General features: G+C 38.7%; 1 protein-coding gene across 13 annotated transcripts in view; it reads right to left on the bottom strand.

Moving 5' to 3' along the window:
• SLCO1A2 (solute carrier organic anion transporter family member 1A2) overlaps positions 1 to 23,459 on the bottom strand; it is a 112,830-nt gene that overhangs the window by 88,003 nt on the left and 1,368 nt on the right. For 2 of the 13 annotated variants that reach the window (XM_021091153.1, XM_021091151.1), the window contains exon 1: positions 7,780 to 9,648. The exons of 8 other annotated variants lie outside the window; for them this stretch is intronic. The gene's annotated coding sequence lies outside the window, so the exon portion shown is untranslated. Of the gene's footprint in view, positions 1 to 7,779; positions 9,650 to 23,459 lie in introns of those variants that run through there. 3 more of the 13 variants (XM_021091156.1, XM_021091157.1, XM_021091163.1) reach the window with 2 other exon arrangements.

The raw sequence follows: 23,459 nt of genomic DNA, 5'->3' as shown, positions 1-23,459 counted from the left end.
TACTTCGCTGAGGGGTTGAATATCATTACCTCATGAAATATGCTTAGATAAAGAATACCTTTTGGTTAAGAGTAGAAAAGCCTATGAGTCTAAAGCTCCTTAGGCTGAGTGCAGAGAGAGCTTTTCATGCAAAGTAGAATATTTTCTTTTTCTAACCATTATCCCCTCACCCTCTGGGCATTTACACCCAGGTTCTACTCAAATGCCACATTCTGCAAGGAACTTGTCTGAACTTACATAGATTTTTATCTATATTTTCTGACACCAGTTTATTCAGACATTCAACTAATGTCTATTGAGCTCACACTGGTATCTGATACTATTTTAGTGGGTGGGATTTAGAGCACACCATGAAGAAGTCTATAGATTTACCCTGTAATTTGGTTGTGTATGCACAGGTATCATGTCCTTATCTAGCCTGTAATCCAGGACAAGGATGTGTGTGCTACCTCTGTAATACTCAACAATGTTTAAATCCAGTCCTTGCACATAACAGCTGCTCAGTAAGTATTGGGTGAAAATTTTTTTTTTTTTTTTTTTTTGGCTACTCCGCGGCATAGGAGTTCTTGGCCCAAGGATCAGATCTGAGCTGTAATTGCAACCTACACTGCAGCTGTGGCAATGCTGGATCCTTATCCCTCTGCAACGGGAGAGGGATTGAACTCAAGTCCTTGCCACTGCAGAGACATCATCCATCCTGCTACACCATGGCAGGAAGTTCATAAATGTATTCTATGAATAATGAGGAAGCAAATGAAGGAGTAAACTTTAATACAAAGTCATATCCTAGAGTGTGATGAAGTTGATAGAGTCTGACATCTTACACTCCCTTTCTAAAACAAGGATAATAGTGATAGGGTTTTATTAAAGACCAGGGAGGAAATAGGCAAAGTACATGGCACATCTTTGGTGGTCAGTCAGTAGTAGTTATTATAGCCATGATAATTGTACTCGAACAAAGGAGTTATCTGGTATTACATTGGGTACTTTTGTTATTAATAGTAAACCAGAAGGATTTAAAAAGGGAGGAAAGATAAAGGTGAGTGACAAAAGTGGGTGCAAAGCAATGTGGGAAAAGGTTCAAAGAAACAAAAGGAGAAATAGGATAATGACAACAATCTACTCTAACCCTAAAGAGGATTTGTATCACTGGATACCTTTCCTGCTCCAATAATCAATGGTGCAAATGCACATGTCCTGCACAATCACATCTAGAATTACCAGCATTTTGACAGAACCATACAAGATGCAGATTCTGAAAATCCACCCTCTTTCTTCCTTGTGGGAACATTCCTTTTGTTATTTAGAACAATGTTAGGATCAGTAAGAAGTGGCATACAAATTCTAAAGATGAAATAGCAGATAATAGCACATTTGCTGAAGTTCACCTGAGTTGCAAGAAAACTAGAAGAGTGAGAGCAAATTTTAATATTTCTAAAAGGATAGAATTTATGTAGCTGGAAATGTCACCACTCATATAATAAATAATATGTCAAATTCAATATTTTTAAAATTAAAGTCATAGACAGGCATTATAAGAAGGAAAATTAATCAAAAATGGTAGACTTACATTAAAAAAAACTCTTCTGAAGCAATAAGGATTTACTGTATAGCACAGGAAATTATATTCAATGTCTTGTAATAACCTGTAATGGAAAATAATCTGAAAAAATGCATATAACTGAATCACTGTGCTATACACCTGAAACTAATATGATATTGTAAATCAACTACGTTTCAATTAAAACAAAAACTATTGTGATTGAACTGAGCTAAAATTTGGAGATTTTTTAATTTAATTTAATTTTATTTATTTAGTTTAGTTTTTTTTTTTTTTTAATGGCTGCACCATGGCATATGTAAGTTCCCAGGCTAGGGGTCAAATAGTAGCTACAGCTACCAGACTACACCACAGCTTTCACAAAGCAGAATCTTTAACCCACTGAGCGAGGCCAGGGATCAAACCCACATCTTAGATACTATGTCAGGTTCTTAACCCACTGAGCCACAAGGGGAACTCCTAGAGATTTTTAGATTAAAAAAAAAAAAAAAACTCTTCTTCATCTTCTTAGGTATAATGCCCTGATTATCCTATAAACATGTGAACACGAAGCCTATGTAACCGAAATAATGAAATAATTACTGTGAGTCCACATGAAGGCTAGGAGGCTGTAGTCCCACACAAGCTATAACTGTGATACAAGTGAATTCTGGTTTGTGATAATTCGTTTCCTTTATGTGAGAATTAACATATGTCTTTTCTATCAAAGAAAGTCTTTGTTACTCCATTTTGTTCCTGCTTCATCTGAGACACCCTCTTCCACCCCCCTCTTTCCCTATTCTCCCAGTAACAATTTCTTTCAAATTAGCCAACCAAGAAGAATGTTCGCCCTGACCTGACCAATGGGAAGGGGAAAGATATGCCACCTGCATTAGGGATAAATGGGGGAGGGGGTCTTCCCTCTTTCCCACACATTTTTTGAGTACTCGCATCCATCTGCAGAAGTAGAGAGCCTTGTCAAGATCTCCCTGTGTTCATGCGCCTTACTTTCTGACATTGATGCTCTGAGCCAGAGTCACTTTTCCCCAACATTTATTGACTATGAAATATGGATTATTTGAACAAGCTACAGGCCTTGAGCAGAACTCCTGTCTCCAGTGAAGCTCCCAAACGTTCTATAATTCAAAATTCATCCTTTCGCATTTTAAAAACTTTTTAGTTCAAGAGCCCCTCATTAAAAACGGATAAATCACTCTTGATGGGGAAATCCTCATGGCTATCACTGACACCCCAGTTAAAGCTACTTACAGTGGGCTGAAAACAAAGGCCTGGGAGGATGGGATAGGCACCTGGAGACAGGAAAAATGATGAGAAAAGAGGGAAGGCGAGCTGTAAGGAAAAGAAAAAGGAAGTAGGAGGATGGGGGGGGAGGCTTAAAGGAGTCTTAATCTCCTTACAATTTCGGTGTTCAAACTTTGGGGCCTACTCATATTTGCAACCATTTTCCTGCAAACAGCTAGGATTAGGATTTAAATGACCAATTGTAGTCTGGTTATAAAGATTCTAAATGTTAACCTGGGTCGACCAGGTAGAAAAGGCTAGCAGGACAAAACACACACACACACACACACACACACACACAAAACAACAACAGTGGAAACCAAGTGTTTCTCTGAAACTTCGTCACGCTTCCTCAGACAATACTGGATCCTTAGGAACTCTCTACTTCCAGAACCCATCATGCAGAACGGACATTGGGAAGTAAAGATGCTATGAGGCAGAACCAAACCTTCTGAGTTCCAAGAAATTCAAACTCAGTTTCTGGGGTTTTATTTAAGTTTGGGATTAGTATCTGTATCAGAAGAAATTGTCAAAATGTGTTCAAATATCATAATACTAACGTTAAGCATTTTAAAAATTGCCTACTGTGATACTGAAGAGCAAAAAACCAATAGGACACTGAAAGGTACTATGCAGTCAGGCCACAGGTATAATGGGAGCACCAGGGTTTTGGGAATCAGGACAACCAACCTTGTTAGATCTGGGCTCTTTTTCAAAACACACACACACACAAACACACACACACACATATCTTCTTGGCAGAAATATCAGGATAGAGATAACACATGAAAAGCACTCAAAATATAATTAATCATACCCGGTTCCCCCACATTTAGCACATACTAGCTGTGATTATTATTAACTAAATCCTAGGATTTGATTTTGACCAAAGTATGAGGTGTTATAAAAAAAAACTATACAACTTCATTACTTTCACATTTGGCCCTGTTTTGATTCTCAGACTTCTGAGTAAAAAATAAGAAAAAATGAAACCCAGGTCAAGATGTATAGGAATATCTAATAGCTACAACTGGTAAAATCTGCAAGTGCAGGAATCGTCTTCTAGAGTGTATCTGAACGTAAAAAAGACCCTTTTCCGAGTTCTGTTTCATGTCCTGTTTTTCCATTTTAGAATGCAAATAAAATTTATACTGTTTTACTGGATCACTGTATTACATTCTCATAAAAGTAGGTGAACTCACAGATTGCTACTGTCAAAAAATTTCTCATTGTAAGACAAAAATGTTGGTGAACCAAGCTGAGTTCTCCCACACTTTTTTCCTGATTGACCATTCATATATCTTTGGATGACATTTGAGAACATCCCAGGTGTTGCTGCCACATCTGAATTAATTATAACATTGAAACCCAAATAATCTATCTTCTTCATCTTCCTAGAATTAACTATATAGGATATATCTAAATCTTTTCTTGCTGAATCCTAAAATTATTAGACTTCCACAAGGAGGTAATACAGCAAAAAATGAGGTAATTGATGTAAAATGCCTGTCTGAGAAACTGATGTATTGTAAGTTTCAACAATTGGTATCTCCCGCTGCCTCTATTTTTAGACAAAATAACTGAAAAGTTATCAAGCTTGAGTTTCATTTTATCCTCATCCTGCCTCTATGTAGCTGTTTTAACTCCTAAGACATTTTCTGCTTTTTGTCCTCATTTCAAATGAGACCTGTAATCTTATTTATTTTCTGACTTAATAAGAAATAAATGGCTATTTTGAAGATTGAAAATGTTATGCACACTTCTGAAATGCTTATCATCATTATTGCAAATAACTTCTACTCTAAAAATTTCCTTTCACAGAGTGGCCCAGATTAGACTTCCATGCTTTGACTTTCCTTACCAATTTCTGTCCTATGGAATGGATAACATGCTTCTAAAGCTAAATCTATTAGGTTAAATGGGAAAATATCACGCATTTGTAGAAAATATTCAAGTAGAAAAACTAGAAACAATATCCTGGTGTCTTTATGAGAAAGCTGTTGTTTCCCAAAAGGATGTGTTACTGAAAAAAAGACTTCAAAATTAAAATAATCCACTCTTGTGCTCCCAAACAATATTTACATTAGAAATGGACTCCAAAAGCAAGAGCCTTGAACAAATGGGATTTATGTGGTAATAGCAGAAAGCAGCCTTAGTCTTTTCCCCTCCAATGCTTATCAGATTGTTTTCACTGGGTCAGTTCTTTTCTAGACACTAAGTGGAATCTGAGACCAGTCAGGCTACTTTCTGGTAACTTACAAATATATATTTATATAAAGCCCTCTGGCCATGTTTAGTCCCCAAAAAAGGCTCAGTACTGATTGAATATATCTAGTTCACTTTGAATTTCATTTACATTAAAGCTTCTTTCCTCCCACTACAACATAACCCAATCCCACCATTAGGGAAAAGGGTCCAGGTTGTTCCTGTTTTCTATCCCATCTGCTTCTGACCTCTTCCTGACCCCACACACCCATCTCCTCCTCCAGAGTAGAACAAGGCTGCTTCTGTCTCCTCCAGAGTTAAAATAGTGGGGGAGGAGTTAACCATGCAGGAAATGTCATCCCTGCCTCCTTCGGCCAGGACAGATATATAGACTGACTCTCTCTCCAGGCCACATTTGGGGTGTAGGGACCTCCCACCCTTCATTCACCATCTCTCACTTGCAGTGTCCTTGGCAGGGGAAATGCACCTCCTCTGACTGGTCAGGCACAATTTCTCCTTCAAATTTAGATGTAAGGCAGACATTTTTAGCCTCTTGCTACTGAGGTCTCATCACTACATATAATCCATCAGTTCAGACCTAAGTTAGCCCCAAAGTAGCTCTGGTTGACCCACCATTGCCTGGGATGCTGCTTCTTTCCAAAGGGAGCCCTCCCTTCTTTTCACCTCCTGGCAGGCAGATCCACCCACAGTCTTTTGCCTTCTAAGCTTCTTAAGCAGGAGTCCAACAACAGTCCCCTGTGTCCTTCAAACTGCCAGGGACAAATATAAAGTACTCTGAGCCAACTTCTTAAAGTGGCGTTGGCTGGGCTTGAGGTCGAAAGACCGCCCCAACATGCCCTGAAATTGAAAAAGGTGGCTGTCCTGCTGTATAGCACAGGGAACTATATCCAATCATTGGTGATAGAACATGATAGAAGACAATATGAGAAAAGGAACGTATATATATGTATAACTGGGTCACTTTGCTGTACAGCAGAAATTGACAGAACAGTGTAAATCAACCATAATAATTTTTTTTTAAATAAAAAGGTGGTAGGCACCTGCCAGGAGAGATGCTAAAACCTTCTATAACACTAGTCTGATTAAAACAGCATGTCCTGAGCAAAAAAAAAAAGAAAATAGGTCACTGGTGCAAAACTGAGTCCATTGTTAGACCCAGGAAAAATGAAAATGTTACATATGATAAAACATTTTAATAATAGTTAATCAGGAAAAAATAGAGTTTAATAAATTATATTGATATTATAATTCAATTTCCATCTGGAAAGAAAACTAGCCCTACCTAATATCACGTAAAATTAAAAGAGCAATGGATTAAAGATTTTAATGTAAAATATATATTTATTTTATATATATATATATTTGAAAACACTTAGAAAAAGGTTAGTGCCAAGAAAAACTTCTTCAGAAACACCAAGAAAGAAAGAAAGAAAGAAAGAAAGAAAGAAAGAAACTATAATAGAAAAAATTTGTAGCATTGATTTCACCATAATACAAATTATACAAAGGCAAAAAATATATAAATAAAATAAAAAAGAGAGTAAGATAAAGAAGCAGAAAATGTTTAAAATATATATGAGGCAGGGATTTATATTTCCAATGTAAAAAAAAATAACAGACTCCTATAAATAGATAAGAGAAAAATAAATATGGGTATGAACAGGGGTTTATAAAAGAAGAATTTCAAATAAACAAAAAAATTATTAAAACATTTTTATAAAAGATGTAAAGTCTCACTAGCACCCAGGGAAATGCAATTCAAAACAACACAATAGTGTTGAATACTGCTGAATATTATATTGAAATTTTTTTATATAACAAATTAACAAAATTTTAAAATTTATAATAGTCAGTGGAATGGGATAGAGAAATGGTAGGGCTGTGAACTCCAGTACACATTGTTTTTATCATTTCACTTTTGGAAATCTATTCTATAGAAATAGACATACTCCTTTCTAAGAAAAAATACACCAAGAATGATTAAAATATATGTGCTGACCTAGAGGAACAGTCATGGTACACAGTTAAGTGAACATAGCAACAAGTCAAGTCAGTTACATAATGACGATCCCATTCCCATGAATAACAGTAGGGGAGAGCTTATGTAAATATATACAAACAATTATATATGTTCTATACATTTGTTTGCATGAGCATGGAAAGGAAAAAGAATATGCACCAAGTTGACTTTTTTTCATACTTTTGTGCAATCTGTTTTTTAAGAAAAAACCCTCGCTTTTGAATTTGAAAGAACACTCCAATGAAGTGTGTGTTGTAGCAAATACTGCTCTATGATTTCAGGGGAGGGAGAGAGGGATTGGAGAACACGGGGCTTGATCAAAACTTGAGGGATAGACTTGGAAGAACTGGATACACAGAGGGAGGCTTTTCAGGCCATGGAGAATGCAGAAGGGAAACATTATCTGGAACATTTAGACTCACTTCGAATACTCCAAACCACTAGCAACTACATATTGAAAAAAAAATCAAAATGTATCAAAATCAAAATAGATGTTTTTCTGTGACTAAGCAATAGATTACATGACCTTGCATTAAATAGAATTATTGTCACTATCAGGAAACTATAGACAAGGTAATTAGAAAACCTAAAAGAGTCATATTTCTGAGTATTAAATCTATTTCATTTTTTTCCCATGTAGAAGTGACTGAATTGCCACCCACCACAACCCAAAGAAATGAACTCCTTTTACCTTAGCGTTCACCATCATCTTCATTCATTGCTGCTTCTATACTGTAAGATAACCAGATTTTTTAAAAACTTACGTACTGAGGTTTGTATGAATCAATCTCTGCACACATGTGAGCTGGAACTTCTTGCTCTCTAGAGAATGAGAGTTGTAAATAAAGGGATCTTTGTTTACATAAGTTTTAATCCTTTGATAAAGTTTCTTTGGCTCTGAGGGTGGCAATAAAACAGGTTACAGAAAAGATTAGTCACTTGGAACCAGAGGCTCCTTCTTACTGTTTTTTTTTTGGTTTTGTTTTGCCTTCTTAACACTTAACCCTTCTGTGGCCAGGGCTCTGACTGTGACATTGTGTTGAGAGACCACAGAAAAACTCAGCAAGTATGGTGAATGAGTTCGAGTTACTTAACTTGCTGAGTCTCAATGTTCTCAGTTTTCTCTTTTGTGCTTTAACAAGTCTGTAAATCAAAGAATTACTTACTGATTTACTCCTTCAGTAAACTTATATGCTTATCAATAGAACACAATGAGTTCAATTTCCTGTGTGACTGGATAAAGTAAGAAAAGATGATACCAAAACAGGACTAAACTTGGAAATCTAGAGTTGCTGTAGACAGGAATATGCATTTCTACAGGGTGGTACCAACAAGTTTGAACACTGGGCTGATGTCAGAAAATCAATGTTTACCAATTAATCTATCAGCAACGTGCTAGCTGGATTGAATGAGTAAAATGAGACTGTGTCAGGCGCTGAGGTGGTCATATCCAGGTGGAATTGGAGTTGACAAGCAAAGCAGCGTTTGGATTGATATGTTAACAGGGGAAACAGCATTCATTGATATGAATGCTCTGGAATGCTTAAAAGTGCTGCCTTCAGTGCTGAGGAGTCCTGATCCTGGACAAGTCCATTAGCCTCAGTCTTTTAAACTCTGCTATGGGATAATTACAGCATCTATCACACAGAGTTGCTGAGATTATTGTTCTTTCATTCAACTGTATCAAACATCAAACATTCGTTAAGTGCTGATTCTATCCAAACAATATTGTAGGCATTAAAGATATAGTAACGAGCAAGGCAGTTTAGATTTCTACTTTGTTAGTTTGGATTAAAGGAAGGAAGAAAATAAACAAGTCAACATATAAGACAAAGAGGAAAACTTTTCCCTTAACTAGGCCTATTTAATAAATATATTGTAAAAGGTGTAAGGGGTGTGTGTGTGTGTGTGTGTGTGTGTGTGTGTGAATACTGAATGACCGGATCTGTTAGAACATTTTTTCTATCCAAATAATTATTTAGTAATCCTTGGATATTACTTGAACTGCTTCTCAGCCTCTGAAAGTGAGATTTCTGTCATTGTTTCCAACTGTTTAAGTCGTCTGAGGCAGGATGGAAACAAAAATGTCTGCCCTCCTGTGGGAAAAATCTGGGAACTTCCTCAAAAGAAGGAACGGGGGCAGGGGGCACAGGGTGGGGGGACAGGAAATCTCTGATCCTTCCTGTCCCCTCATCCAGAGTGGAAATGGAAATTCCAACATTTTTTTTCTCTTAAGAAGCCCCCCCTGTTTTCTATCGTCTGATAATAATGACAGCAACATTTATCCACTGGTCCTTATGTTGCTATGGGCCATTCTCAGAAATGTATTGACTCATTTAATCCTCTCAACAAATCCATCAGGACATAGGGCACACAGGCAGGCAGACTTTAATGTCCACAAATCAGACAGCTGGTAAACAGAAGAGGAGGGATTTAAACCTCAGCAGCTCAGCTTGGAACTCCTGCTGTGGTTCAGTGGATTAAGGACCTGATGTTGTCTCTATAAGGATACAGGTTTGATCACTGGCCTCACTCAGTGGGTTAAGGATCCAGTGTTACTGCAAGCTGTGGCCGAGGTCACAGATATGGCTCAGATTCAGCATTGCTGTGGCTGTGGTGTAGGCTGGCAGCTGCAGTTCTGGTTCGATCCCTAGACCAGGAATTTCCATATTCTTGGGGTACTGCCAAAAAAAGAAAAAGTAGAGCTTGCTGTCCTTCAAATCCTCACTTCAAATCTGCAGCCGTGGAGATTATGTTATTTGACAATAATTTCAGTGTAAAGACTTCTGTGGTGTGGATCAGTAAGTTCTATTTCTTTTTCTTTTTCTTTTTTTTTTGGTCTTTTTGCTTTTTCAAGGGCCGCTTCTGCGGCATATGGAGATTCCCAGGCTAGGGGTCGAATCAGAGCTGTAGCCCCCTGCCTACGCCAGAGCCACAGCAACGCGGGATCCGAGCCGCATCTGCAACCTACACCACAGCTCACGGCAACGCCGGACCGTTAACCCACTGAGCAAGGGCAGGGACTGAACCCGCAACCTCATGGTTCCTAGTCAGATTCGTTAACCATTGCGCCATGACGGGAACTCCAGTAAGTTCTATTTCTTCTCACATTAGAAGATGGGGCAACTGTTGGGAGATAACTCATTAAACCCGAAGGTCTGTCCTAAATGCCATCTTACCATGCTGGCAAGTGTGTTGTATGGATATCCCTCTACTATATAAAGACACTAATCATTGGATGCATAGTATAGAACAGGGGGTCTACAAACTGTACTTCCAGGCCAAATCTGCTTGTGTAATAAACAGATTTTGTTTTATTGGAACACAGCCATAGTCGATCACGTAAATCTTATCTATGGCTGCTTTCCCAACTACAGTGGCAGGCTTGAATAGTTGGGACTGAGACCTTATAGCCTGCAGAGCTTAAAATATATACTATTTGGCCCTTTGCAGAAGACAGTTTGCTGGCCCCAGGCATAAGACAATTCTTGGTAGCAGAGGTGCCAGTTGGTGGTAGTGTCAGCAGAAGCTCTAGCAAACACTGGAACCTGCCACTAGCGATATGAAGTAGTGGGATGAATTCATGTATGGCTGGTGATCCACGACCATCTTTGACTTTGAAAAGAACCTTTGAGATCTCAGTTATATCTCTGAGAGCTTCCCTCAGGGTCTGCACCCAGGTTTTATGTCTTTCTGAACACCAGACACATTGTGTGTATTCTCTTTCACACCGTTTCACAAGTTCTTTCCTGGAGTTCCTGTCGTGGCGCAGTGGTTAACGAATCCGACTAGGAACCATGAGGTTGCGGGTTTGGTCCCTGGCCTTGCTCAGTGGGTTAACGATCCGGCGTTGCCGTGAGCTGTGGTGTAGGTTGCAGACGCAGCTCGGATCCCGCGTTGCTGTGGCTCTGGCGTAGGCCAGTGGCTACAGCTCCGATTAGACCCCTAGCCTGGGAATCTCCATATGCCGCGGGAGCGGCCCAAAGAAATAGCAAAAAAAAAACACCACAAGTTCTTTCCTCCTGTGAGCACTGATTAGTCAGGCATGGTCCCTCTTTTTTTCTGTGCTCTGTTTTTAAAATGTGGAAAAAGATCCTTTTAAGAAATCCTGCATTTGGGGAAAAAAAATTATTTTATGGACCTCAGAAACACAGAATTAATCACACTCCTTGCTTCACAACCTCTACCCAGGTCCCCGTCATGGTCTATGTGTGGTTTGCTCTTATTTGTAAAACCCAACACCTTGATAATAAACTCCATCTAACCATGAGGTTTGCCCCCAACAACCCACCTCTGTCTCATCTAGTCCAAGGTAACCATCCACTTGAATCTTGAGAGTTCATTGAGAATCTTTTGTTTATTGTTCCCTTGCTTTCATTTTTATACAGTTTTGCATTTATGTATAATTCTAAAGAGTGTGTGTGTGTGCATATGCATGCATGGTGTATGCGCTGAATTGTTTTAAACGCTATAAAGAGAGCTTCAGGGAGTTCCCATTGTGGCTCAGTGGGTTAAGAACCCAACTAGTATTCATGAGGATGTGGACTCAATCCCCAGTCTCACTCAGTGCATTAAAGATCTGGCATCACACCAAACTGTGGTGTAGGTTATAGATTCAGCTCGGATCCTGTGTTGCTGTGTCTTGGGCATAGGCCAGCAGCTGCAGCTTTGATTCAACCCCTAGCCTGAGAACTTCCATATGCCACAAGTGCAGCCCTAAAAAGAGGAAAAAAGAAAAGCTTCAGGCTGCATGTAATTTGAAGGAACTCAATATTTTCCCTATTGCTATGGTTCATCCATTTTGTTGCATACTTTATCATCAAAGTTAATTTGTTTTTATGGCTGCATAAAACTCCATTGGGTGAATGTACCACAGTTAAGTCATCTACTTTCCCTTTGATAAGCATATGGATTTATGAGACAATAAAAAATATATATTGATTCTGCCCCCGGTTCATGGCACAGAGCTCCCGAAATGATAAGAGCACTAGGAGCATCTTTATTCTATTGAGGCGACTCTGGGAGGGCTCCTGCATGGGCACTGGTCAGCTGAAATACCAACACATGAGGAGAAGCTCAGAATTTTTACCCCTACCCTTCACCTTCCAGAGTAGAGAGATGGGCTAGAAGTGGACTTATTAACTGATCGTGCCTACCCGGGGACACCTTCATAAAAGCCCAGTAGCAGGGGTCCCAAGAACTTCCAAGTTGGGGAACACACCACACCAGGAGGATGACACACCCCAATCCCAAGAGATCAGAAGCTTCCTATACTTGAGACTCTCCCAGATCTCACCCTATGTATCTCTTGCTCTGGTTGTTAGCATCTGTGTCTTTTATCATATCCTTTAATAAAGTGGTAAAAATAAATTCTTGAGTTCAATAAGCCACTCTAGAAAATTAATCAAACCTGAGAAGGGGTCACAGGATCCTCCAATTTGTAGCCAAATGTACAGAAGTTGTGGGTAACAGTAAGCTGGGGACCTAGCAGTTGTGATTGGCATCTGAAGAAGGGAGCAGGTATTGCTACTCAACGTCTCAATGCCAATGAGACAACAGGTGTCTGGACAGTGGGGTATGTTAATCCAGCAGAAGACAAAAGCATGATTTTCTCTAATGACCCAGTCATCATCCCTAACAGTTCAGGAAAAAAGAGCAATAGGGCTAATAATTTGGGGCATTACTATGTGACAGGGATCCTTAATATCTCTAGCGAGGGGCATGATCTATAAAAAGGCGGTAGCAAAAAAACATTATCACTACTCTTACAACTATGGCCAAAGAATCTGGACAGGACTTTATTAAGGAAATCACTGGATAGACTTGCCCATATGGTACTTAACAACTGAGTGGCACTGGACTTCCTCCTTGCTGAAGAAGGGAGAGTCCTCAATTAATACCTTGTTGCTTCCACATCAACAATATCAGTCAGGTTGAGAAAAGTGCGGACAGAATTCTTACGGTTGCTACATGGTTAGAACAATATGGAAAGCTCCACTTAATCTGTCCACCCCTTCCCTGATCCTCTCTCTCCTTCAATCTTACCTCTTTACCCCTCGAGTACTTTGCTCAAGCCAGATTGGCCTCCTGGAAATGTTCTGTTCATGCCAGACATTGAGAGTTCATTTTAGGGTCTTCACACTTATTGCCCACCACCTTGTCCCTGCCCCATTGTCTATGATGCTCTTCTTCCAGGCATCCACCTGGTCCTCTCACCTCCTTCACGTCTTAGTGCAAATATCTTCTTTCCTCTCCTTCCTTCCTTTCTTTTCTTTTCTTTTCTCTTCTTTTCTTTTTTTCTTTCTTTCTTTCTTTCTTTCTTTCTTTCTTTCTTTCTTTCTTTCTTTCTCTTTTTCTCTCTTTCTTTCTCTCTTTCTCTCTCTCTCTCTTTCTCTCTGTATTTTTCTTTTTCTTCTTTCTGTATTTTTAGGGCCAAATCTGTGGCATATGGAAGTTCCTGGGATAGGGGTCTACTTGGAGCTGCAGCTGTCAGTCTATGCTACAGCCACAGCAAAGTGGGATATAAGCCGCAACTGAGATCTACACAGCAGCTTACAGCAATGCCAGATCCTTAACCCACTGATTGAGGCCAGGGCTCAAACCTGCATCCTCATGGATACTAGTCAGCTTCTTAACCCACTGGGCCACAATGGGAATTTCAAATATCTTTTCATTGAGACCTACCTATTGACCTTCATTAAAATTCTAAACAGCGCACCTCCACACAGATTATCATCTCACTTTGCTTGATCTAATTATTCCCAATATAATTAGCACTTTAAAATATACAGACCTATTTATTCTCTTTTTAAAATTTATTTTATTATCTGTCTTTTCATGGTGGGACAGAAGTTTTTGTCTTTTATTCACTGATATATCCTGAGTGCCTGGAACAATGTCTGACATGTAGCAGGTGCCCAGTAAATAGCTGATGAATGAATAAATGTAGAAGTTGAAAGACTTTCAAAAGACACTAGAATGGTCATACTGATTAGCATTTGTGTACCATAATCCATTTCTCTTAATTCATTTTATTATGTTTTTATTACAAAAATAGACCATACTTATTGAGCATATTTGGGTAATTTTGGTTAATACAAACTTATGGAACTGAAAACATAGACTCAGATTTAGAAATTTACCACATTAAATCATTAAATCAAATTCACAATCATTGGGAAGTAAACAAAGCCACTGCCTTGGAAACAGTTATATTTATATAACTCTTTGATATCCCAATCAGTTCTAGACGTACATAGAGATACGCAGATATAGATCTAGATGTAAGTTAGTCTGTTCAGTGCCTGCTTCCTGCTCCCTACTAATCAGTCTCAGTGTAGAAAGGGTAACAAACAGAAATCCATGTCTGATAAAATATGCCATGTCCTCTCTCAAAGTAAAGTTACAAAAAGGTTAATTTAGACCGGATTTGCAGGAGTGATTAACATGAATTGACATCAGTGTGGTCAGGAATGGTGTATGGAAATCAAACTGTCAGCAAGGTTCCCCAGTTATAAATTACATCATGCCTACAGCAAAATTTTGGAGATAAATCATAGTGAGGAATGTCACAGTAAATCGGTGAACTCTTTTGAACTAAAAGCAATTCATTTGGCTTGGCAAATGATACAGAATTTTGCCTTCACGATTTCCCTTGTGGCAGCAGGTTAAGGATCCAACATTGTCACTGCAGCAGCTAAGGTTGTTGCTGTGGTTTGGCTTTGAAACCTGGCCCGGGAACTTCCATATGCCATGGGCACAGCCCCCCACCTTCAAAGAGAGAGAGAGAGGAAGAGAATATTGCCTTCAGTTTTGTACACAATAGTACTTTGAAGGGAAAAATCAAATATGACTAATAAGAATAAATATGATTTAACAACAGGATATAACAGAAGTGAATCAAATGTTTCTGTCCCTAGGTAATTAAATATAAGGTTAGGATTATGTTCAACAATAAGTGCAGAAAACCAACAGTGGCTTAAACCTAGAGAGATTTATTTGTCTCAGGCAACAAGAGGCCTAAAGATAGGCAATCCAGAGTTTAAAAAGTGGCTCAGTTAACCCTTTAGAGAAGGTTCTTTCCATCTCTTCCTACCACATCATTAGCAAATATATCTTCACCTTCATACTTCTGATCTCATGGTTGCAAGATGGCTGCTCTACCCTGACTCTCACATCCGCCTTCCAGATAGGAACAAGGACGAAGAGGAAAGAAGAAACTAGTCATACCTGTTTCAGAGAACAGAGGCTTTCCCAACATCCTTGGCTGACTTCCACTTACTCTTTGTTCAGAACTGTGCTCCCTACTAATCAGCTACAAGAGAGTCTGGTAGCACATTGTCAATTCAAACAAATTGAGGTTCTGTTCCTAAGAAAGAATGTATATTCCAAAGGCAACTAGGAACAGATGTGCTGATAAAGGCAGTTTAGAAAGGGGAGAGAACTTCATAGTGTATAGAGTTCTCAGAAACAGTGCATTTAGGGGTAGGCAAAAGAACGTGGATCATCATAGGAAAGAGAGAAAAAGGACTTAGAGGAGTAAAAGGAAAATAGGAATATTGTTAAAAGAGTTATTGGAGTTTTGCAAATTTATTACATTTGTAAAATGTTTTGACACATTTCTAAACTACCTTGGAATGTGAGGAAGGTAGTTACATTATGATTCCATAAGTCATGGCCATCTGACAATGGACATTAACATTCCTTTTCAATGGGAGCATTGACAAATACAGAAAAAGGTAGTATAGGTTCCTAGGGCAAAAGAAAGGAGGGAATAAATGGGTGTCCAATTTATCTCTGTAAACACCAGATGCTGTACCTATTCCAACTGATAAAACTTTAGATTACTTCAAAGGTGGCAAAAATGAATTATGTGCAGCCAGTTGATGTGTCTCTTTAAACAAATGCTTCATCTTCTTGAGGAAAAACGTTTTTCCTCTATGAGTACATTTCACAGCCACAATAAGAACAATTTTTGGTGTTATAAAATATTTTTAATACAATTGTTCTTAAAATATCCTTTATAACCAAACCAAAACCTCGTTGGTTTATATCTCCAAAGTCTCATGATGAGAATTCCTTTCCATTGTCAGCCTGATGTATGGAGGCAAGCATGTCCAGCGTGATCATTGTTGTTACCACATATGAATTCTATTAAAGATCATCCTGACAGCTAAAATCCTAGTCTCATATAAACCTGAAAATAAGTCCAAGACTAAAAAGGAGAAATTTATTTAAACTTCACATAAATCCATCTTGGGATAATATTATGAATGGAGGGAGTTCCCATTGTGGTGCACCAGAAAAGAATCCAACAAGTATCCATGAGGATGCGTGTTCAATCCCTGGCCTCATTCAGTAGGTCCAGGATCTGGCAGTGCTGTGAGCTGTGTGTGATGTAGGTTGCAGACACGGCTGAGATCCCATGTTGCTGTGGCTGTGACTTAGGACAGCAGCTGTAGCTCCATTTTGACCCCTAGCCTGGGAATTTCCACATGCCATAAGTACAGCCCTAAAAAGCAAAAGAAAACAAAACAAAATTATAAATGGATAATGTGGTATTTGCAGTATCATTTAAACAACAGAAGATTTTTTTTTTTCCCTTTTCAAAACAGATAAAATTTATTGAAAGGAGTTCCCATCATGGCACAGTGGAAATGAATTCCACTAGGAACCATGAGGTTTCAAGTTTGATCCCTGGCCTTGTTCAGTGGGTTAAGGACCCGGCGTTGCCTTGAGCTGTGGTGTAGGACACATGTGCGGCTGGGATCTGGCATTCTTGTGGCTCTGGCATAGGCCGGCAGCTGTAGCTCCAATTGGACCCCCAGCCTGGGAACCTCCATATGCCACGGGTGCGGCCCTAAAAGGAAAAAAGACCAAAGAAAAAATTTTATTAAGAGATATATCCTAATTTCCAATTTCAGTATAATATCAGCTGAAGTAAATTAGTCACATCCATTTGCTAGCATAATTTAACATTTTTTTTTTCTCATTTGGAGGAAAAAATATGCTTTACCTTCTTTATAACTTCATTTATTTATGGGAAATACAGGTGGTTTCAGTAAACAAAAAGTATAAATATAAAGTGTTTTATTCCCTTAGTTTAACAATTGGCTGTAGAAAGTATTTTATTGTATTCTCATGTTTAAGATTTTTTTTTTCTTACAGTTGATTTACAATGTTCTGTCAATTTCTGCTGTACGGCAAAGTGACCCATTGATTTTTGAGAAAGCAATCAGTATTTCTCTTATCTTCACTGTAGCTAATGTTAAAATGTTGCCTTACATATTAAAATGAAAAATAATTAAACATCAAGATAATTAAATAATAATTCTTTCAAGTGCTGTCACAGAAATTTAATATGTGGAAAACATAGAAATAAACAATTAAATGCTATGAAATGTAAATAGAAATGTTTTATTCAAAAATAGCATGAAAGCTCTAAGGTCCAAACCTAATATTCTTTCTTTATATAGTATACAGAAAAGGATAAGCAAATTGTGTTATAACAACATTTTTCACACTATGAAGGACATCTTTTAGAAGTGGCTTTTTGTTTTTGTTTTTCTTTTTATGGCCGCACATGTGCATACAGAAGTTCCCAGGCCAGGGGTCGAATCAGAGCTGAACTGGGGCCTACACCACAGCTACCACAACACCAGATCCGAGCCGCATCTGTGACCTACACCACAACTTGTGGCAATACTGGATCCTTAACCCACTGTGCAAGGCCAGGGATTGAAGCCACATCCTCACAGAGACAACGCTGGGTCCTTAACCTGCTGAGACACAATGGGTACTCCATCTTTTAGAAATTTTAATCATGACTCAAAAAGTTTAAAAGACTAAAAAAAATTCCTAACTTTCTATAGTAGAAAAAAATGTGAATAACAAACTTACATTTGACTTAGATATTTCCTTGTGCTTATAAATTTAATGGGAATATTTCTAGTGATGTAGAATGAAATTGAAATTGAACTATGAAACTCCATTGCACAGCTTGAGAAGAACTTGGAAATTTAAAAAATCTATCATATAGAGCCTGCCCTGGCCTCCCCAGAAAGTCCAGAAAACCTCATTATGGGAGTAATAAACCCTTTCATTTAGTCATGGTGTGTGTGTGTGTGTGTGTGTGTGTGTGTGTGTATGTGTGTGTGTGATCACCAAATCTTGACAAATTTGGGGTGGAGGTTCCATCCTGATACTGTAGGATGACCATCACAACCTAACTACCCAGAACAACTTGATCTAAAAATACTACAGCTAACTACTTAAGAAAGAATAGTAATAATTCATAAGGCAAATTCATCCCTCACAGTATGGGGGGCCTAACCATACTATGAGGGCTCAGTCTTTATAAGAGCAAGTCTACACTGCTAATTCTGACTCCTCAAAAAACAGTTATTGAGTACACGATACCCAGGTCATTATGCTAAGTGCTGAGATTAGGAGCACAGGCAAGAAAATCAAAAGTGTGTAAAATATACTCCCTTTCCTCAAAGAGTAAGTCCAATAGGCACACACCCAACTCTAACACAATAAACATTGTCAAATGCAATAAAGTACTATAGGCATGATTATTTCTGCCTTTGTATGGTGGGGAAGGTAGCATTTGAGGTTGCCCTTCATAGATTCACAGATTTCTATCAGTGGGACAAGGAAGCCTGGGATGGAGGAGACAAGAAAATCTTGATGTGTTCAGGGAACTTGGAATGGGCCCGAAGATAGGTGGTGGGGAGAGAGAGAGCAGCCACATTTCCTTTTAGTAAGATAACTCTTATGGCAGCAGAGAGGACCAATTAGAAGCAGAAATGGAGGAAGAAAGACCCCTGAGGAGCCTCTTTTAAAAGTGGGAGAAGAAGGCCTAAGACAGGGTGGTTACAATCAAGTTGGCTGGACTTGATAAACTGAATGTGCAGGCTCAAGAAGGATAATGTAAGAAATACCTCCAATTTATGTCTCTAAAGACATGATTCTCATATTTATAAAAACAAAGTTAGCATCTCATGGAGTTAAATGCAATTTTTTTTTTTTTTTTGGTTAATTCAACTCCCAAAGCTAAAGGACAATATAGCAGGTACCAAGTATCCCAATGCCTTTAAGGTACATGACCATGTTAAAGTTTATAAAGTAGGAGCATGCTAAAAAGATGATAAAATTGGGATTGCTAGCATTAGCCTGTCATATTCCTTGAGGCTATGTAAGAGAATGTAAAAAATTCTTTGATGACTTGCAGAAGGCTGCAATAAGATTTCTTTTGAAGTGAGTTGTAGGGATCCTGTGGGAAACAACAACCCCCACCCCACCTCCAGCCCACTGCACACACAGAAGCGGAAGTGAGGATGCTTCACCTCACCCTCCATTCCCTGTCCCAGGCATAAGAGAGAAAATCTTCAAGAGATCTGTTTCGAGGGCTTTACAGGTATCCCCCACAATCTGAAGGACATTGGATCTGGCATTTCATTATCTAAAAGAGAGGAGGTGTGGCTACCTAGATGGTCTGAGAGCAGAGAGAGGAGAGATTCTGTCATGGATTAGTGTGTACTTTCAGGGTTTGCTGGGAAAAAAAGAGTGAGTGCATTTCCCAAGAGCCCACTGTAAACCCTATGTCATCTCAAGAAGGAGTGAATCTGGAAAAGGGATGACACTGAAAATGCAGGTGAAAGATCCCCAGTGATGTGGGAATTTTGACAGGCCCATAAAGCACCCAGAAAGAGATAGAATCAGCATTCATAATCATCAGTCTCACCAGCAAGGTGCCAGTGCTAGATTATAACCAGTGGTGTGCTGGTCACTGTTTAACAACTGGCTCTCGGAAAAACACACACACACACACACACGTACATACACATACACATATATCTAAGAAAGTTTATATATATATGTGAAGTAAATTTTACTGATATAAAGATGAATAGCACATATTTTAAATTTTAAAAATATAATAAATATGCAATACTTTCAACTGTAAATTCCATATAGCCAACTGATCCTCTCAGAATACTTTCATCAATTTTTGCAGAATTCTTGCTCCCAAGTCAATTTATAATACCAATTGATTAATGAGTGTAATTTATTTATTTATTTATTTATTTATTTATTGTCTTTTTGCCATTTCTTGGGCCGCTCTCATGGCATATGGAGGTTCCCAGGCTAGGGGTCGATTCGGAGCTATAGCTGCCAGCCTACGCCAAAGCCACAGCAACGCAGGATCCAAGCCACATCTGCGACCTACACCACAGCTCACAGCAATGCCGGATCGTTAATCCACTGAGCAAGGGCAGGGATCGAACCCGCAACCTCATGGTTCCTACTCGGATTCATTAACCACTGCGCCATGAATGAGAACTCCCTAATGAGTGTAATTTAAATGTCGGTCGATATTTCCATTTAAGTTAACTGGTAAGATGAAAATGAACAACAAAGATGTAGGTCAAACTCCACTTGTTTAACTATGACATCAATGATGTCTTTGCTGAATTGAATAGTAGGTTTTGAACTACCAAAATAATATTTTTCCTTGATTTTCTGTGCTACTCACAATATACCACAGTCTATCCCAATAGACACAACTCAATTTTCATTTAATTGCATTATTAATACTTTTTCCCCCTCACTTTTTTTTTTTTTTTTTTTGGCTTATTAGGGCCACACTCTGGGTATATGGAGGTTCCCAGGCTAGAGGTCCAATCTGAGCTACAGCCGCCAGCTTACACCACAGCTCACAGCAACGCCGGATCCTTAGCCCACTGAGCGAGGCCAGGGATCGATCCCACAACCTCATCATTCCTAGTCGGATTCATTTCTGCTGTGCCAGGGAAGGGAACTCCGACTTTCTTAAGTCTAGACAATCAAACAATGCATTAAAAAAATCCCTGATTTGGATATATTGCCATTTTCCATGGTGTAAATAACTCCCATTAGGGCCAGTTTGAAGCAATTGATGTGACATCATCGAATGAGGCACTGGGAAGAAATGGGCAGTAGTACAGCCTTACACGATATTTTCACCATGTGGATAAAAGAGATGTGAATAACCTCAAAAATATGTAATAGTAAAATAATTAGGAAATGATGAGCTTTGAGCATTTATTACCTTTGTTTTAATAGAGTTTATTTAATTATACACTTATATAATTTAGCATTTAACAGTGGGTGAGTTAGCAGTCAGCTCATTCAATTCCTGTAATGTAAGAGTCAGCTCTCATAGGACAGTGGCTCTAGCACACCACTGATGCATAGCTAAACCAGTAAAGTAAGATCTTTCCTTCCCTCATTCCTTGCCCACCCTCCAATTTTAAAGCAGCTTAAAACATCAGCTACCAGGTGGGAGAAGAGCTGGGACGAGAAAGTCAAGGAAACCAACCTTGACTGCCTGCGGTTAGGTAAAGTTGTAATTGGATGAGAATCTGGAGTTTTAATAACAAGCAGCACTGGACTTTGTTTTTAATCACCCAAGAATGATCAGAAGCTTTGAGGCCAAGCAAAGATTTAATTTAAAGAATGAGAAAAATATGTTCACAGGGCAAGTGCTGAGAAAGAAGACTTCTCTTTTGCTTGTTCCCTACTTCAGCTTGTTCACTAAAACAAAAACAAAGAAGAGATTTGGGAGGAAGATAAATTTGGTTTAGATTCACGGTGAATTTGAGGAGACTTGGGTAACCTTGGAAGATATCCAGGAAGCTTCAGAAATTTCATGTTCGAAGAGTCAGAGTAATGATATGAAAGACATCTGAGAGTGAAAAGCATTTTACACTCATTTCAGTTAAGAATGTCAATAAAGTTCCTGTTGTGGCTCAGCAATTAATGAACCTGACTAGCATCCAGGAGGACTCAGGTTCAATCCCTGGCCTCCCTGAGCTCAGTGGGTTAAGGATCTGGCGCTGCCATGAGCTGTGGTGTAGATTGCAGAAATGGCTTGGATCCCATGTTGCCATGGCTGTGGTGTAGGCTGGCGGCTACAGCTCTGATTGGACCCCTAGACCGGGAACCTCCATATGCCTCGGGTGTGGCCCTAAAAAAAAAAATTAAAAAAAAATAAAAGGAATGTCCATAAAATATTTTACTCCAAGATATACAGACTGTTCAACCTCCCAGGAGCAGACACTTTAGCCATTGACCCCACCCAGCTAGAAAGCTTAAATACTTTATCTCATCTATACCTCAAAACAACTCCACAAAGTAGATCTTACAGCCACTTTGCAAACAAGGAAACTAAGGCTTAGGTGGGGAAGTAACTCACTAAAGATCACATAATTAAGGAAATGCTAGCACCATACTTGACTAAATCATTAACTACTGCATAAAATTTCATTGTTCTTTCCCAATTTTCAGTCAGCTCCATAAATTAATCTAAATTCTCTTATTTTAGATATTTCTGTAATCAGCTTAGTAAAGAATTGGAAGCTAGGTTTTCATTTAATAGTTTAAAAGTCAGAGATGACATTTAAAAAAAAAAAAAAAGTTAAGGAAGTAGAAGTAGCAAGACAAAGAGGGTTTAATTCCCTTCAATTTTTCCAGATTATTCCTAAACTCCTCAACTATTTTTTTTTCCCTCTTTCTTTTTGCCATCTCCTATATTTCCTGTACTCACTTCTGCCATGAAACTTTTGGTAGTTGAGATATTTCCTGTTGGGTGGCCAGATAGCTCCTCTGAACCCATCCAAAGGCTACTGAGCCTTGGAGATTCAGTATAAATCCTGCCTTCTCTGAAGCTGACCTTGTCTACTCCAGACTCCAAAGGCATACACCATAATATTTAGCAAAAAACTGGTCTGAAGATACAGAGAGGGAAAAGTAATAATCCCTGAGATTAAGGAGTTTGTGGTTGGAGGGGGGAGAGGAATCAGACCCACATCAGATTAAAAAAAAGTGTTTTAACTCTGAATTCAGGGGATGACAAGGGACTATTGGAACACAGAGAGGATACCTGCCTCAGTCTTAAAGAAATTAGATAAAGCTTCTTAAGGGAGGTCATGGATGGTTGAACCAAAGGTCAGCGGGGAATTAGCTAGGGAAAACCCATTGGGAAAGAGTATTAAAGAAAGAGTTATGTGCAAATGCTCAGAAAAGAAAGAACATACCTATCCTGGAAGCTGCAAGCGTGGTTCTAGCTAAAGCACAGTGAGTTGAATGAGATCCAGTGAAAACAGAGGTAAGAGAAGTAAACAAGACTCGATCTATACAGGTTTAAAGTACATTCTCCTCCTCCTCGAAATGCATTATTTGGTTGCCTAAGCTAGTAACAGGAATTAGAGTTGCTTATTTAACTGCCTACTATTTAACTTATTAAATCAAAGCACAATCATTATTAGGGATATCAGTAAATATCTGTAATTAGATGTGTTAGGTTTTCCTGTTATACAGCCTGGT

This window comes from Sus scrofa, chromosome 5 (genome assembly GCF_000003025.6).
Source record: "Sus scrofa isolate TJ Tabasco breed Duroc chromosome 5, Sscrofa11.1, whole genome shotgun sequence".
NCBI classification, from domain to species: domain Eukaryota; kingdom Metazoa; phylum Chordata; class Mammalia; order Artiodactyla; family Suidae; genus Sus; species Sus scrofa.
Note: the sequence above shows the minus strand (reverse complement) of the source record. Positions and strands in the feature narration are given on the sequence as shown.